The sequence below is a fragment of the Pleurodeles waltl genome, chromosome 2_2 (genome assembly GCF_031143425.1).
Source record: "Pleurodeles waltl isolate 20211129_DDA chromosome 2_2, aPleWal1.hap1.20221129, whole genome shotgun sequence".
NCBI classification, from domain to species: Eukaryota; Metazoa; Chordata; class Amphibia; order Caudata; family Salamandridae; genus Pleurodeles; species Pleurodeles waltl.
Window position 1 is genome coordinate 1040035389 of NC_090439.1, and position 17596 is coordinate 1040052984.

Consider the following 17596-nt stretch of genomic DNA (forward strand, 5'->3'; position numbering starts at 1 on the left):
GTTTATTTTAAAAAAATAGTTAGCTTTCCGGGATCCAGCATTGGTTTCACACCTATTTCTGTCACTAACTGGAAGGAGGCTGAAAGCACAAAAAATATAAAAAATGGGGTATGTCTCAGAAAAATGCCAAAATTGTGTTGAAAAATGTGGTTTTCTGATTCAAGTCTGCCTTTTCCTGAAAGCTGGGAAGCTGGTGATTTTAGCACCGCAAACCCTTTGTTGATGCCATTTTCAGGGGAAAAACCACAAGCCTTCTTTGGCAGCCCTTTTTTCATTTTTTTTAAAAAAAAACAAAATGTTTGCTCTATTTTGGCTAATTTCTTGGTCTCTTCCAGGGGAAACCACAAACTCTGGGTACCTTTAAAATCACTGGGTTGTTGGAAAAAGAGGACGCAAATTTGGCATGGATAGCTTGTGTGGACAAAAAGTTATGAAGGCCTAAGCGCAAACTACCCCAAATAGCCAAAAAAGGGCTCAGCACTGGGGGGGTGGGGGGGGGAATAGCCCAGTAGCTAAGAGGTTAAGGAGGTTGGTAGTGTTGATGCCATTCAGGTTGTCGAGATGGAAGTTGAGGTCTCCAAGGAAAATTTAGTTGTTGGAGTCTATGGCGAGGGGGATGATGAAGTTTATGATGAAGTTACAGAAGGCTGGATGTGGTAATGGAGGACAGGATCCCCCTGATGGAGGTTTAGCTGTCTGTTTGGAGTCAAACATGTTCCGTGGCTTGGGTGATGTTATCATTGGTGGTGGTGTGTAGCTAGATTCCCAACCCAGATAGTCATTGGTAGCTCTGTAGAGTTTGGTCAGAACTGCCAAAGAGGGGGCAGCAGTGGAAAGTTGAAGAAGACATAGAGCAGAGTATTTGTAGGGTTTAGGGTGGGTGTGGGTTTTTGGGTGGCAGGGGGATTTTTAGGGTTTTGGGTGGGTTTAATGGTTTATGGGTTAACCTATCTATCTATCTATCTATCTATCTATCTATCTATCTATCTATCTATCTATCTATCTATCTATCTATCTATCTATCTATCTCTTTCTTACAGGTAAGCATAACAATATATATATATATATATATATATATATATATATATATATATATATATATATATATATATATATATATGTATATATCTATATATACATATATTAAATACATACATTACATGTATGTATATATATATATATAGATAGATAGATAGATAGATAGATAGATAGATAGATAGATAGATAGATAGATAGATACTTATAAACACACACATATATATATATATATATATACATATATATTACCTAGTGGCAATTGCCACTTGGTAGTTATTGTTAGGACCATGTTTCCATAGAAAAAGTATTTTATGACTTGCCTTGCCTGTATCTTTGGCATCGTTTGATGAATCTTCACAAAAGTTCTCTATCTATCTATCTATCTATCTATCTATCTATCTATCTATCTATCTATCTATCTATCTATCTATCTATCTATCTATCTATCTATCTATCTATCTATCTATCTATCTATCTATCTATCTATCTGTCTGTCTGTCTGTCTGTCTGTCTGTCTGTCTGTCTGTCTATCTATCTCGTTCTTACAGGTAAGCATATATATATATATATATATATATTAAATGCATACATTATATGTATAGCTTTATTTATATATAGATATATACAGATAAACATATATATATTTATTTATATATATATACATATACATATATATTACCTAGTGGCAATTGCCACTTGGCAGTTATTGTTAGGATCATGTTTCCATAGAAAAAGCATTTTATGACTTGCCTGTATCTTTGGCACTGTTTGATGAATCTTCACAAATCTTTCCCAAAAAAGTGCTCAGGTGAATCTTGTAGCGCATGGAAAGTTTCGGGAGTGATCCATCAAGCAGGGGCAGAGAAAAAAGGGTCTCAAAAGTATTGCATTTCCCATGTTAATTTCTATAGGATGTTTTAGACATGACAACAGGCCCAACCACTGGACTGAATTACACCAAATTTGGCAGAAAGCTAGCTTTCAGTATGCAGATTTTGCTTTTGTTTATTTGGAGCAAATCCATTCAGTAGTTTTTGAGAAATTCAGGGAAATTCAAATTTGTATATCTCTGGTCGCGAAGTAGTTGTGAACAAAGACAAGCTCAAGCTGGGAAATGCACAGCTCCGATTGGCTGCCAACACTTTAAACCAAGAAGTGTTGGCAGCCATCTTGGGACTCGACTTGAGCCGAGTCCCAGAAAAAAGTTAAAATAAAAGGAACCCCACCGAAGAACTAAAAAACATTTTTTTAAATTATGTTTTTGCTGCAAATTTGTGCTATTAGTGAACTTGTGGCAAAAAAAATTAAAAAAGACAATCGTAGACTCCTACACTTGTTTTTTAAAGGCCTCCGGGTGGGTCAGGTCCTGGGGGCATTAAACATTCAGTTTGGGGGCCTCCTGCCCCCCCTCACAGCCCTGGAGACTACCACCTTCCCAGCGATTTCATTATAATATATGTGGGGGGAGGGGCTGCCCTGGGGATGGCCACCTCCAAAGGGCTTTCATGTTTATATTTACGGGGGGCCAGTGGCCCCTCCGTTGCCCTGGGGACCGCCACTTCCCCAGGGATGAGTTAATCATCAACTGTGGGGGGCAACTGGTCCACTCCCGCTGCCCCAGGGACTGCCACCCCCCTGCTGCCCTGAGGACCACCACCTCCCCAGAGCTGTGTAAAGCACTATCCAGTTCATCCCACAGAGACACAAAGCTTGATCCCAACTCCACCTAGATGTTGCGTGCCTCCCACTTACTTGTACCTGATCGGCATGGTAACATTCTGGGGGAAAGGAGATAGATGAGAGAGAAACACAGACGTCACCTGGCAGGATCAGGATGGTTAGCGGTGGTCTACAAAGAGCAGATATCTCTGATGATGAATTAAACACTACTCAAGTAAAGATTTTCATGTAACCAGCATACTAAAACTACTTTTCACCAATTCCGACAACCTAGGTATACCTGTGAGGCCCCCTTTCCCGCTTTTGATGGCTCTCCCCTCTCTCTAGGGACCTTCAAGAAACAGTATGGAACCTGCAGCCAGATACAATGCATAGCCTTCTATAATATCTGCATGTATTTCCACCTTGTGCCCAAGTCAATGTGGCCCCACTGGAGGACCTAACTCAAGTGTTCCAGGAATTCAGTATACGTCTTGCTCGTTGGGTCTTGAGGAAACTTTCTAAAACACAATCACACCCATCATAGACATATAACAGGCGATAAAGAATCATAATCAATTATTAAGTATTTTGATTTCTCAAACATTCAGGGATTAATCAGCACAGCATGTTAGTATTGGAAAGAACACAGTTCAGTGTTCTAACCATACTGAAAGCATAGGGTTAATATAATAAAGCTCACTTTTGTATGTAATTGGCATCATCAATAACATACCTTTCACGTTTTGAAACTAGCGTGTGCCAAGCACTTATTTATACTTTCTTAGCGCGGCATTTGCGTCATTTATTTACGCAAAAGCAGCGCAAACTTACAAAATACAATTGTATTTTGTAAACTGTGCCACTTTCGCATCAAAAAGTGGCGTAAATGTGGTGCTAAAAAAGTATAAATATGGGCCTTAGTGTTCTTTAGCATAGGCAATGATTAGTAACACAAAAATGCTAAATAAAACTAAATTATAACAAATATGTTCATAGTACATTGTTAAAATAACAATTGCTCAACATGTGCTCAAATCTGTACCGTCATTGCAAGCTAACAACAATGAGCATTATTAGTTGGCAGATGGCAAGTATTCAAGTAACCAAGGACACGGATAGCATGCCCTTCTGGTGCGCGCTGATCATCTCAACATCCAGCAATCAACTATCAAAGCTAACCAGTAATAAGCCTTTCAAGTGTGTGCAGCGCGTTACTGCCTTTTATGTTGCTAATCTTCTTGATCTCTTCTTTTCTAGGAGTGGCATCCGTGACGATAGGCTGTGGGATTGATGATCCAGGAGCAAGCGTGGAGGAGAAGAGAATCCTACTCTGCATCTAAAGACCTCTGACAGCAAACAATCACCTCAAGACTGGTGTGGCTTTAAATACCTGCTACACTTGGCCACACCCAGTCTGAGTCACCTCGCCACACCCAGTCTGAGTCATGAGGATGCCACAAGCTCAGGCAACAGGTTGACGCGTGCCCCAGATTCAAACATTCAAAAATGATAAACACAGCTAAAAACACACACTTCTAAAATCCATTTATGACTAAAATCATTAACATCTTTAGACGTCATAAAGCCAGTGCTTAATTTGTGCTTGTTGCTTCTGGTGCTGAGCACCAGCACTTATTTTTGAGGGCCGGGGCTTAGTCTTCTGCCTCAAGCATTTGCTGCGAGCAAAAGACACATATGGGAAAGACGGAGAAAGGGAAAAAACGAAAAAGCGTCACAAAGGGAGACAGCAGAAAGCTGCAAGAGTGAGCTGAAGTGCTGAGAGTGGCTTTAAATGGGTTAAAGAGGCCCGAGATGGCTTCAGGATTATGCTGCCTCCGTATTTTGTGCTCACACATTTAATGCAGCAGCCGCGTGTTTCAGAGGAGAGCTCTGAGCACCGGCACTTTTCTACTTACAAATTAAGCACTGCATAAAACATCATTAAAAAATCATTAAAAACCCACTGATTTTGAGCATAATGAAGGACCACACAGAGGGTTTAACTAACTCAATTGCTTCACGCTCCATGTTGGCCATTAGCGTGAACTGCCTAGCACCCATTTCCGTTTTTTTTACTGATCATGCTTGAAGACCCAAACATCTCTGGGTAGCCAAATTTCTGGAACAAGTTTTTTTATGTGCTGAAAACAGGACCAAACAATCCTTGACAATCTTCAGGTTTAGTTCAAGAGCCAGGTTAGAACAAATACTAATCCAGAGAGCCAGGGGGGCTAAAATCACCTGATGTGATAGATACCCGATCCTCAATTCTTCATGGACAATAAATGATGGTATAGATTAGGGTAATGAAAGAAGCCTGCACAAAAAATTGTTTTCCACAATTTGTAGTGCCTTGCAGGCTTTATATCCCCAGACCTCACTTCCATAACAAGCAATTGGATTGCATTTTGCCTTGTATAGCTTCAGCAACGCCTGCCTTGGCCCTGCCCCCAACCTTTTAGCAAAGTCCAGGACTGCCTCTATGGTTCTTGTCAGGGCAAGCCCTTTAGCTTTCCGGGTACCCAGGAAAGATTTACATAAAAAAAGACCACCCAGATAGGAAAAGTTCAGAACTCTCATGATCTCCTTGTTTCCGCCATATAATTTTTTCTTGGTTCTCTGACCCAAGCCCAGTACCATTGCGCAGGATTTAACAAAATTCATGCTCAAATCCAGCAAATCCATAAACTCTATGTAGACCCTCAATTGCCGCTGAAGCCCAACTGCTGTCCCAGCCAACAGGACAGCACCGTCTGCATAGAGGAGCAATGGAATAAGCTGGTCCCCCACCCATATGATGTCCCTACACATAACACCCAGTGCTAGGCCTAGGCCATTAATATAAAATGTTAATAAAAAGGCGGCTAAAATACAGCCTTGTCTCTGATGATGAAGAATGGCTTCCAGTATGGTTATATCTTACTGCAGCACTCAAATCTACATGCAGGTCATGCAAAAAATGAACTAAACAGGGCTCCATGCCTATAGAGATCAGGAGCGACCACAATTTTGATCTTTTTACTTTACTGAAAGCAATTGTTAAGTCCACGTAGGCTAAAGGCAAGGTCCTACCCTTAACCACTGTGCATTTTTCTAGCTAAAGATGAAGACTGATACATTGTCCTATGGTCCCTTTTCCTTTCCTGAAGCCATATTGTAAATTCAAAATTATAATGTGCTGCTCTGCCCATTCACTTAATCTGGCTAAAATGACACTCCCAAGCACCTTAACTGTCAAATTGATAAGGGAGATTGGCATATAGCACTTTGGATTGTTAACGCATCCTTTTATGTTAATTCATACACATTAGGACTCGTTTTAGGCCAATGAATCTTGTGACCCAGTGGTGAGACACCGTAGGACGAGATAACTGATCAATATGTCAAGCAAAATATCAATAATGTCATCAACATTCACCACCACGATACACTTTACCTTGGTTATAGACATTAATCAAATTGTCGACGTAACCATGACCTTTCAGCCATGAATAACCACACCTTTTAATAGAATTTTAATGAATTTTATTCCCTATTGATTACAATCTACTAGCAGAAGTGTCAGTCTCAAAACCAAGAAGCATAAGAGCATAGTCACAATATGGCAACTGTGATAAGATTTCATTAATGCAAGTATCACAAACATAAGAACATAACACGGCGTGAACATAGATCAGAATACAATGACTATCACATAAGTCTCAGTTCAGCATAGCGCAATGTCAGTCTTTATCTATTAGCGTCAGTCAGAGTGATCACCTGTCCTAACCACTAATTAGCATCAGCATGTTGGACTTCATGCAAAATAATTTAGAACACCAATTTAGAAAACATCTAACAATGGTCCCTATCAAAATTGAGCAGTTGGTACCTAGAAAGGAAAAGCAAACAGACAGATTACAAATTGCATTGTCATAATTACCCTCCAAGGATTAGGTCAGCACACAGGATCAGTCTTCATCTTCAGGACATCAGTCAAATCGCCATCAGTCTAACTTTGTCTAAAGGACAGGGGACACTTCCCTCATACGGAGGAGAAGTGTAAAGGGGCAGTCTATGGGTGAGGATGGTTTATTAAGTCTCAAAGTCACCAAATGAAGTGACAGAGTTTCTAGATAAAATTAACAGCATTCCCTACCTAGTTCCCCGACCCTTCTGTGACATGGGTTTTAATCCCTTTTTCGTAATACTTTCCCCCAAAATTCTATTGGACATTTACTATACCCCACTATCTTTAACCTATCAAATTAAGGATTAGGTAATTCCAATTGTCACCCCACGATAATTTATAACACTTTGATTGGTCTTCATAATTGACGCCTTCGGAGGTGGCACATCCGGATTTACTTCTCCATTTGGCACGTCTTCTCGGGTCATGAGTTTCCTTTGCCCATGGTTAAACATCCTTGTATATTACATTAATCTACTTTTGTTTCAACTTTGTATTAGAATTCATACTAAACAACGAGCATGCGGGTGAGAACAGAATCTGGGTTGATACATGAAATGAAGAAAAGGAACAAATGCAGGGTCATGGCCCTTTACGAGTCAGCATACTGAAAAACAGAGAAAAATGCTTTAATATGAGAGCTAGGCAGCTAAATCTACAACTCACGCTAACTTAAGGCCTATAGGTTTTTCAATGCAATATCGTAAATGTTAATATAAATCATAGCATAAACAGTTTTATTCATCATTATTAGTTCACGTATCTATATATTGGTGGCCACACACATTATAGTCGTAATTCAGATGCGTGTTTAAGCAAAGCACTAATTATTGTCGTTTTCTATGCAGAATCATTAAGCATTGATATAAGCATTTCACTTTTAGTATATGTAATATTTAAACTACGCTCTCTCAGGATCATCCCTTGCCCCTTTCTTAATACAGGCAAAATAATAGAGTGCGACCAGGGTAAGGGAAACTCAGCCTTACAAACAGGGTTAAACACATGAGTTCGAATTTTTGCCCATAGAGGAGGGTTGGAGTTCTACAGATCCGCTGAGACCCCATCAGATCCTGGAGCCTTATCGCTAGCAATAGAATGGCTACAAGGATTTCCTCTTCCCTAAATGTTATGTCTGCACACCCCACTTCAAATCCTTGGGGTGAATAATCTGGGCCTCTTCTTGGGGGTCGTACATGCTCTTGAAGTGAGTGACCCAGATATCAGCAGGGATAATGCAATCAATGGGAGCGTTCAGCACCTAAGAAAAGTATGGGCGGTCAACAACTTCCCAAAATTGAGCGCTATCCTTTAACTCCTCCATAATCTCACTGCAGGCTTTCTCCTTGATTTTCTTTTTATGCTCCTCACTGGTAAGTTTTGAGATGTTCATTCTCTGTACTACCGAATGTTTATCCTGCAGCTCTTTCAAGGCTTCTAGCAATAATCTGTTGGCGGCCGAACATTTCCTATCAAGCCATCTTTCCACTCCCATCGATGCTGTGCCACATAACTTTTGTGAGGCTTGCAGCTACATGCTGGCAAATTGTAAAAGAAGCACCCATAATCTCTGGCTCAGGTGAATCATCACCCAAACAGACAGGTAACTCCTTGCTACATGTCATAAAAAGTTTCTTAAGTAGCTGGCCACGTACAATCTTAGCCACTTTAATCTAAGGGTTTGGGCTTTCGGGGTAATGTGAGTTTGAAATTCCTTCGTCTGGATTATCCTATATCCCTCCTAACCCCACAAGGGACAAATGTAAAGGTTGTGATCATTATAAGGGTCCCACTCAGTCTTAACATAATGGACACGCCCTTCCAATGATGCAGAGATAAAAATATAATCAGTTGGTGTGTTAGATCCTCTCCCCACATAAATAGGGATAACCTATGTAAAACTGCCCCACTCTCCCCCCCCCCCCTCCCCCCTGCCCCCCGAGAATCAGGTTGAATTCCTCTGAGATTTCTTGTAGTAACATCCCTTTGGCGCATGTCCAAAATGCCCACCTCCCTGGCTAGCGGAATACAAATCATCATACACAATGCACCCATTGTAACAACGGTGCATATTGAAGTCCCCAATAAGGACAATTCTAAGATTCTACGATTCTAAGTATGAATTAAGAGACTGCAAATACTCCGTGGGGCTGTCCCTCTCAAATTAATTATAAAAATATCCGGGACATTTCTAAAATCAACAGCACAGCGAGGAGCTATACCGACCCAGAAAAAAGGGTTAAATTACCATGTCTCTTGCAAACTATGATGTGCTGATCGCTCAGCACAGTAACTCAACTCCTTCCTCCCTACACCTGCAGTGTTCCAACTAATCACCTTTAGGGCACTTAGGTTACCAGAAGTAATAATATTGTTATTTGACCGCAGGTCCTGTGATGAAGGGGCTTCACTCTCAGTTTGCCGAGATTGGAGCTTACTAGGCACAGAGCAAGTCAGTCAATCATTTGCGTCAAAAGGACTCAGGGGAAAGAATCTGTTTTTCAGTTCAATGCGGGGCACTGGTACTTATATTCAGCAGTGGAAGCCTTCCATGAGTTATTTCACATCAAAAGATACAAGAAAAACTGATAACTTAGTTAATGCTTTGTGATGGGGACGATACGGTTGGGGTGTTATTACCTTCGATCTACTTGGGGTTAGGTACGAATTTAATCTAAAAGTAAAGGTGCTCCAGCTATTTAGAAATGTTTCTACCTAATTCGCTTAAATGTCATGACTTTTATTCATGCGCATTCTAAACAGCCCATCTTACGTCAGGAATGCAGCAGTATAATAATAACTACATAATATAGATGAAGCATGAACACGGCTGTCTAGGAAACGAGAAAGAAGTTATTCTAGGTTTTCCTTAATCTGATGGATAATCTCCATGGTAACCAGGTGCCCTGTGGTACATGGTGCACTCAAATATACAGTAATCAGCGTGCTTCTACCACACCATTACCATTTCAGTAAAAGTTAATTTAATGCTATTTACTAAATCTAACAATTCACTTTATTTATTGTGTATTTAATTGCACCATTTATTTCCCAGTCACATGGCATTTGGACAGGAATTGTTGTTAATAACAACTGTATCACAGTACGCAAACAAGTTTGGGTGGATAAATATAAAAGCTGATGGTTTAGAGCAGAGATAGATATTGTAAGATGAAGTCACTATATGTGTTGAGTTTAGTTTGTTGAGTGAGTTCCTGTGCAAAGATATGTGCCTCAATATCAGTTGCTGATTTTAGTAGAGGATAGAGCAGAGATACGCAGGAAGAGAGATCATCATCTGAAATCTGCACATGGAGGTGTGGGGTGGCTAGAATGTTGTTATTGGCAAACCTAAAATGTACGTGCAGGTGTTCAGAGAGATGCTTTGGGAGTGTGAATTATTAAGCCTTGCAAGGCCACCTTGCATAGCCTTGAGAGACGTGAAAATTTGGAGTAATACAACGCATCACAATTCGCTACCCAAAGGGGAAGTGTTGTAGTGTGGTTAGTTTTACGTATTCATTGCGCTTTAGCTTCAGGCTTTAGGCCTTCGTGCACTTTGCCCTGAATATATTTTATTCATTTGCTGACAGCTTAGAGCCTCTGTGCACTTTGCTCTACATGCTTTTTATTAGGCTTCGTACTGTTATTTTTCAAATAGCCAGTTCTACGGTGTTGTTTTTTTATTCATATCACACTGTTTTGCCTACTTCAGCACTGGAGTTCTCCATAACATATTTACTCTGTGCTTCAGTCAAGGATACAGTCTGGTACATTGCCGATAGACGTGGTAAGAGTTTAGACTTGGCATTCCTGCGTAGGGACATTTTGTGATCACGATGACATGTTAGTTATAAAATCACTTCCTTGTCCCAATACACGCAAGAGGGAGATTCCGACCAGGGAACCACAACTAGACGCTGACTGCCTCGTTGCAGATGCTGAACCAAGATCACAGGTCTTTGCTCAGGTATGAGGGCTGATGTCTCCACAGTGATTCTAATAGGCAAACTAGAAGCTTAACATGCTGTGCTCTAAATAGAACAAGCAGAGGGAGAGTAGAAACTGTTAGACAATATGATAGCTTTGTTCTTATGTTTTACTCTCCTGGTGACTATTTCAATCCTACTGTGTTGTATCGTTCTGGTTATTGCGGCTCACGCCTTAATATCTAAAATACAGTTGTTTTATTAAAACATAATATAAAACTTATACTGTCTTTGTCATTTGTATATGAGATCATATTGGAAATAAGAGAGTTGGTTTGGATCTGAGTAACCACGACTTCCCTGAGAAGTTCCAAAGATGTCATGCGCTCGGCTGCCCAATCATTCCTTCCACATGGGAGAAATGAGGCACTGCTAGTTAGCCGGAGCAAAAAACGGATTTAGGGTGACAGAGTTCTTTACACGTGGGTCAGACTCAGTCCCCCACACCGTTATAGATCCTGCTACCTAGAAATCCAGTAGTCTCATTTAGAATAATGAGAGCCCACGCGACATGGCGCCAACGTTTGGTCTGGCTCTAATGTTTAGGTCCGACTGACTCTCTTGGTCTCATATATATTTTGACTCCTCGGTTCCGTATACGGAGACGTCCGTGGGGCTGAGGGTTTCCGCCGCCACGGGATAGGTGCTTCCTATTGCTTAGTGGTTGGTTGTTCAAGCTTGAACTTTGAAAGGAAAAACCCCGATATTGGTGTGCCTTCTCTGACCTGAAGCCGTTTTTTATAAAATGGCGAATCCGAATGTAGTGAACATAGCAATTAATATGCGACATCCGCTCACGGGACATCTGTTGACACATGGACTGACAGTCCAGGGGGGTCCAGTCACTTTTGTGGTGGACGCCCATGCAGCCTATAGAACGGAACTTTTTTATTCTTGGGTCGGATTTCCAGCAGTGGATGGGGGAACAAATACTTTTCACAAATACACAGTTGCGAATGTCCCTGGACAATACAGGGCTTACGCTTATTTAGAAATACCTCTATCTTATCAAGAACACCATAATTGGCTTGATGGTGCCCTCCCACACTCAGTAGCACAAGTTAGGTTAGGTCCACTGAGTAATGATGGTCCTACCTGGCCTTTATTGGCTACATATACACCACATCCTGCGGTTGCTCAATTGGCAGTGGTTGAAGTTCGTCGTTTATATACAGAATTAACGGCTACATATAGACGATTAGTTCAGTTTGTCATGCAGACACTAAATACGAATGCAGCGCATGCTGCTCCAGCGCACCCACAGGCTGTGGTTCCTGGTATTAATCCGGCCACTGTGCACTCAGTTATGGGTAAAGTACCGGCTAAACGAGAGGAGACTCCGTTTTGGCTGGCGCAAAAAATTAATACGCTGGAAGCAGTATTTCCCCATACGGGACCTCAAGATAAACATAGAATTTTGACGATGTGTTTGCCGTACGGGATGGTTCCTCCGGTGGACCTTTGTAATACCTGGGGCACGGTGTTTGCCGCGCTCTACACTACGGCACACGGTACACCGACATTAGCTAATTTACCGGACGTACTTAAACAGATTCAGGATGAATATGGGGCTGCCCCTGCCTTGGATTTGGGCATGCAGTTGCTGGGCAATTTTGCCACAGTTTCTTCTATTATTTTGAGTAATCTCAAAGGAGAGGCAGTAGCACTAGCAGTGCGAATACGTCTTCGGGATGTTCCGCTGCTTAATCAGGAGCGGGAGCTTCCGAGAATAATAGCGGAAACATATTCTAATATTGGTCGTGATAGCCTAGGGGCTAGACCCAAAAACCCCAGTTACGGGGTAAAAATAATAAAGATAATGCTAAACAGCAACAACCTGAGGGTTCGAAAAAGCGCTGGGAAAAGAAACAGCAAACACCTAAGAAAGATGGTGGGCAGTCTCCGCAACCGGAGACCCCACAGAATAAGTATAATCTCAGGAATAGGGATACTTTGAAGACGCCTGATAGATATCAATATACTGATACACGCCAATCTCGTTCCTTTCAGGACTCCTCGGAAAAGAGAAGTGAGAGAGGTGGGCGGTCAGAGCGGAGGACGGAGTACGTGAAACCGAGACAGGATTCACAACGCTCAGCGGAGGTTTCTATTAAACAAGAAGAGAAACCGCTGCAACAAAAACAGCAATTTATGAAGAAGAAATTGGCAGCTGTCTCAGTCAGACATGCCGCTCAAGAAGAGAGTTCTCTTGACGAACAAGACATGGGCGTTAGCACTGTTAGACAGCGCGGCAGAGGTCACAATAGTTCGCCGGAGTCTTCTAGAGCATATGGAGGTGAAAGCAACTGATGACTTCATACAAGTCGAGACGGCGGATATGCGACTCTCTGATCCTGATAGAGTATATGAAGTGACTCTGCGATTGGAAGGGGACATTGACCGTATTATAAACGCCATTTTTTGGGACCATGTGGTAAAATCATATGATGTTCTGTTGGCCGAACAAGATTGGCCACCTGACTTTGTTCGCGACTGTCCAGTTGGGGAGGAGGTTATTACACCTTCCTTCTCACCACTTGTTCCGAGAGAACTCGCGGAGTCCTATAGTAAATCATGGGCTCTAGCACAGGCTCCCACCTTGTATAGAAATAACGTGGGGTGGGACAGACAATCACCTTATCATGTAATTCCAATAAAAGGCGAACCTCAGCCACAACCGCAGTATCCTATCAAATTTGAAGCTAGGGCATCGGTTAGAAAAATTCTTACACAATTGGAGTATCAGGGTGTAATTGAGCCCTGTGTCTCGCCGATGAATAATCCCTTGTTTCCGGTAGCTAAACCGGACCATTCATATAGAATAGTGGTGGATTACCGACATTTGAATAGTCATACACGCACGTATGCAATACAGAATTCACACAGCGCAGCGCTTATGAATAATATAGTGCGTAAAAAATACAAGACAACATTAGATATCTCGAATGGATTTTTCTGCCAGAATACAGCGCCCGAGAGTCGGGACTATACCTGTTTCAGTGCGTTTGGCTCTCAGAAAAATGAAAATGTTTGTCGTTTGCCTCAGGGGTATAAGAATAGCCCAGGACTGTTTTCGGCTCGTGTAACTGAAATGCTGCATGAGTTCGACCCTGAAGCATTATCATATGTTGATGACATATATCTGACAGATGATGAGATTCTGCAACATCTAAGGCGTGTATCGCGCATTGTTGTGGGGTTTGCTGATATTGGCTATAAGTTTAATTTTAAGAAATCAAAGATTGCCTTCCTCAGCGTCATTTTCCTGGGATATGAGTTGTCGAGTGAGGGCAAGAGCCTAGCGCCACATTTTTTGGAGGAATGTGCTTTATTGCAGCCTCCTAATACGGTTCGGAAGCTCCAGTCCTTGTTGGGGTTTCTGAATGTTGGCAGAACTTACATTCCTGATTATGCGACGCGTATAAAACCCTTATACGAGTTGATTCGCCCGAATTTTTCGAGTAGATTTTGGACGATTGAACATACACACATACTGCGAGAGTTACAGAGTGATCTCTTAGCAGTTAAACACTTACACACACGGGACAATAAGACACATTTAGTCATCAGGGTGATACCTGGGGCTGTTGGGTTGCCTTATGTCACCTTTAATGAAGGGGAGACAGTCCTGATTGCATACAAGTCTCACTTGTATTCTGCTGCAGAGCAACGTTTTGCACAAACTGAGAAAATTCTCACTGCAGTACAGATGGCTATTATTAAAGAAAGACCGCTGGCCCAGGGTCAACGCATTGTTGTCGTTTCCCCAGTTCCGGCTTTAGAGGCCGTTACAAAAGCGAGTGTTCCTAATTCGAAAGCTTTACACCCGCGATGGATACAATGGGCTACGTCTTTGACAGCCACTGATGTAGATTATGTATTTGACCCTAAACTGCAGACTCAAGAATTTCTTCAATATGAAATTGAATACCCTGTTCCTGCTGGTACGTTGCCTATTGACCAATATCAAGTGGTCATGTATACCGATGGCTCTGCGCAACCAGCGGTTGGTACTAAACAACAGTATTCTGCTGCATGTGCGGTGGTGAGCGGCACTATGGAGGGGGAAGTGTTCTGCCCCCAACATACTTATACTAAAACCTTGGGAGATTGCACGGCACAGCTGGCTGAGCTCAAAGCTCTATTGTTAGCGTTGGAGCACGCGGATCCGGCGCTTTTAACCTTGCTGGTCTGTGACTCCTACTACTGTGTGCAGTCTTTCAACAAATATTTACACTATTGGAAGATAAATGGGTTCAGAGATTCTAAAGGCAACACCATTAAACATAGAATGTTGTGGGGTAAGGTTGCGGATCTGAAGGAAACGCTTCCTAATGTCCATGTTGTACATACACTTGGACACCAGCGCGTTGGAATACACGTTGCTGGGAATACTTTGGCTGATGAAGCCGCGAAATCGGCAGTGGCTGTCGCCACTGTGGCCGCAGTGACTCGTTCGAGTTCCAAACCAGACACAGAAATTTCGGCTGCCATAAAGGCTACGGCTGCTGGCACGCCCTTTCCTAAAGGATTCCCTTCAAAATATAGTTACTGCTTGAATGGTGCGCTGAATGCTACTGTTACAATTTCAGGCATTGGTGTACGTGAAATTCCCAATAAAATTGAGAGACCTCGATTAATTTCTGCAGCACATGAGGGGGTGGCTTCTGCACATGCTGGTGTGGCTGCCACAATTTCACTTTTACAGGCTCGTTACTGGTGGCCTGGTCTCTATAAAGAGACAAAGCAATATGTCCTTTGTTGTGACGTTTGTCAACAAATTAAAGCATCGTCGGCTAGACGCCCGCAGCAGACGCCCCTTCTGATTTCAAATAAACCTTTACAGTGTGTGTACTTGGATCATTGTGGTCCGCTGACACCAGATAGTGCATACAAATATATATTGGTTGCTGTAGATTCGTGCTCCAGGTTTGTATGGGTATGGCCACAACGCTCGGCTGACGCTCGCACTGTTATTAAAGATTTGCGCATCTTTGTCCATATATTTGCAGTTGCGGCTTTTCATTCGGACCAGGGCCCTGCTTTAGCCTGTAAGGCATTCAGGGACACCATGGCTTCGTTGGGGGTCCAACTCCAATTCTCGTCTCCATTTCATCCCGAGGGAAATTCTGTCGTGGAGCGTTTAAATCGTGATTTAAAGCAGTCCTTAACGGCCAGAGTTATAGGTACAGGTCGTGGTTGGCTAGCCCACCTATATGGAGTACAGAGAGCACTTAATAACTTGCCTAGAAGGTCACTGGGGGGTCGTACTTCATATGAGTGCCTGTTTGGAACAGGAATGTATGTTCCTGATCTAGATGGTCCTGGTGTGGAGGCGGCAGATACGCCCTTTGACATAAATGATCGTTTCACTGTTTTGCAGGATTTACAACAATTCCGTGAAGATAACTCTTCTGCCAGTGCTGCCTCCTCAGGAATTAAGGATGAGCCAGTAACACCTACTGGTTGGATACCCAGGATTGGGGATCTGGTGCGTGAAAAGGTCGCAGTTAAAAAAGAATTTGGTCCTTATTGTGAACCTGTCCCTGTGTTAGGGGTGAGCGGCACGAGAACTGTGATTTTACCGCCGCTGCGAGGGGCCAAAGGAAATCGCTTTGTTTCCATTGATAATGTCAAGTTACAACATGTGGCCGATTCTGCACAGCAGACCCAGAGGGACACCCAGTAGTTCCGGAATCCCTCTCACTACTGGGGAGGAAGTCCCGCTGCAGGTGATTTTCACCGACACTGTTTCCTCTCCGAGCTTGGGGAGGGTGGATGATGATCTTGCGATTGTTCCACCGACGGCGATTAATATGGAATCTTGTGATCAAATTGCTGTACGTTCTACTGACGTTTCTGAACATGTGGTTTATAGCGTGCCATGGCGAGAGCCTCCATCTGCTTCTTTGTTCACAGTTGCACCTTTTGCTAGAACTGCTTCTGGCTGCTTCAACGACGCTGATAATGATGTGTCCAGGCTCCTCGTCCTCGATGTCTTCTGTCCACGGTCCACGACGGCTGCTGGGTTGGCTTAAACGCACATATTTTGTTTTTCCTTGGAACTATTTTTGGCTGTTTTTGGCCGTGATGACTCTTTTATTATGGTTGGGATTTGTGGTTACTTTTTTTCTGATAATACATGGTCATTTTCTTCCTGATCGATCTGACATTGAGCACGTGGAGACTGTGTTAAAGCCGCATTTCTCGTCTCATATGGTTCGAAGAGACTTGTCCACAGTAAACATTTCTGCTATACCAGTTCCGGATGGAATTGTGTGGGATAAAGTAATGTTTGATATATATGGTCCCACTGAATTGATTCAAATACCGTATGTCCTCAAATTATCAATGAATGATATTGTTATACCTGGCATTGTTTCTGATGATTGGGATGTGAAGACAGTAGATTCTATGCTAACGGATTTGCAATATTATACTGTCTATGACGATGAAGATGCTTATCAGTTTAGAGATAATCATGGTGACATGTTTTGTTACAACTATTATGGACACCACTTTATTCATAAAGCTAGTAGCCCTAAGCCCATGTTTAATTATGTGCAATGGGAACATTGCTCGACTCCTCCACAAGGGAGTTCGAAAACGTATTATGATAAATTTGCATATTTTTCTGGGCATGATCAACGAAATGCTAAGTCCTACTATTTTAAAGTTGCCCCGTATTCTAATAAGCAAATGTTATTGACCGATACTAAATTACTGTATTCAAATTTGTTTGTATCTAAACTTTCGGTCGAGGGGTATGAATACTGGTTTAAAACTGTTGACTTGAAAAGTGTTTGGGGTTCGAAAAATTGGCACATGCAAGGCAGGGACATGTTATTTAGAGCATGCATTATCCCTGTGCAGATGATTTTCCTCAATGACACAGTACAACAGACTAGCTGTTTGGGCTTAGCGACAATTAGGGAGTTGACTTTGCCTAGTATACCTG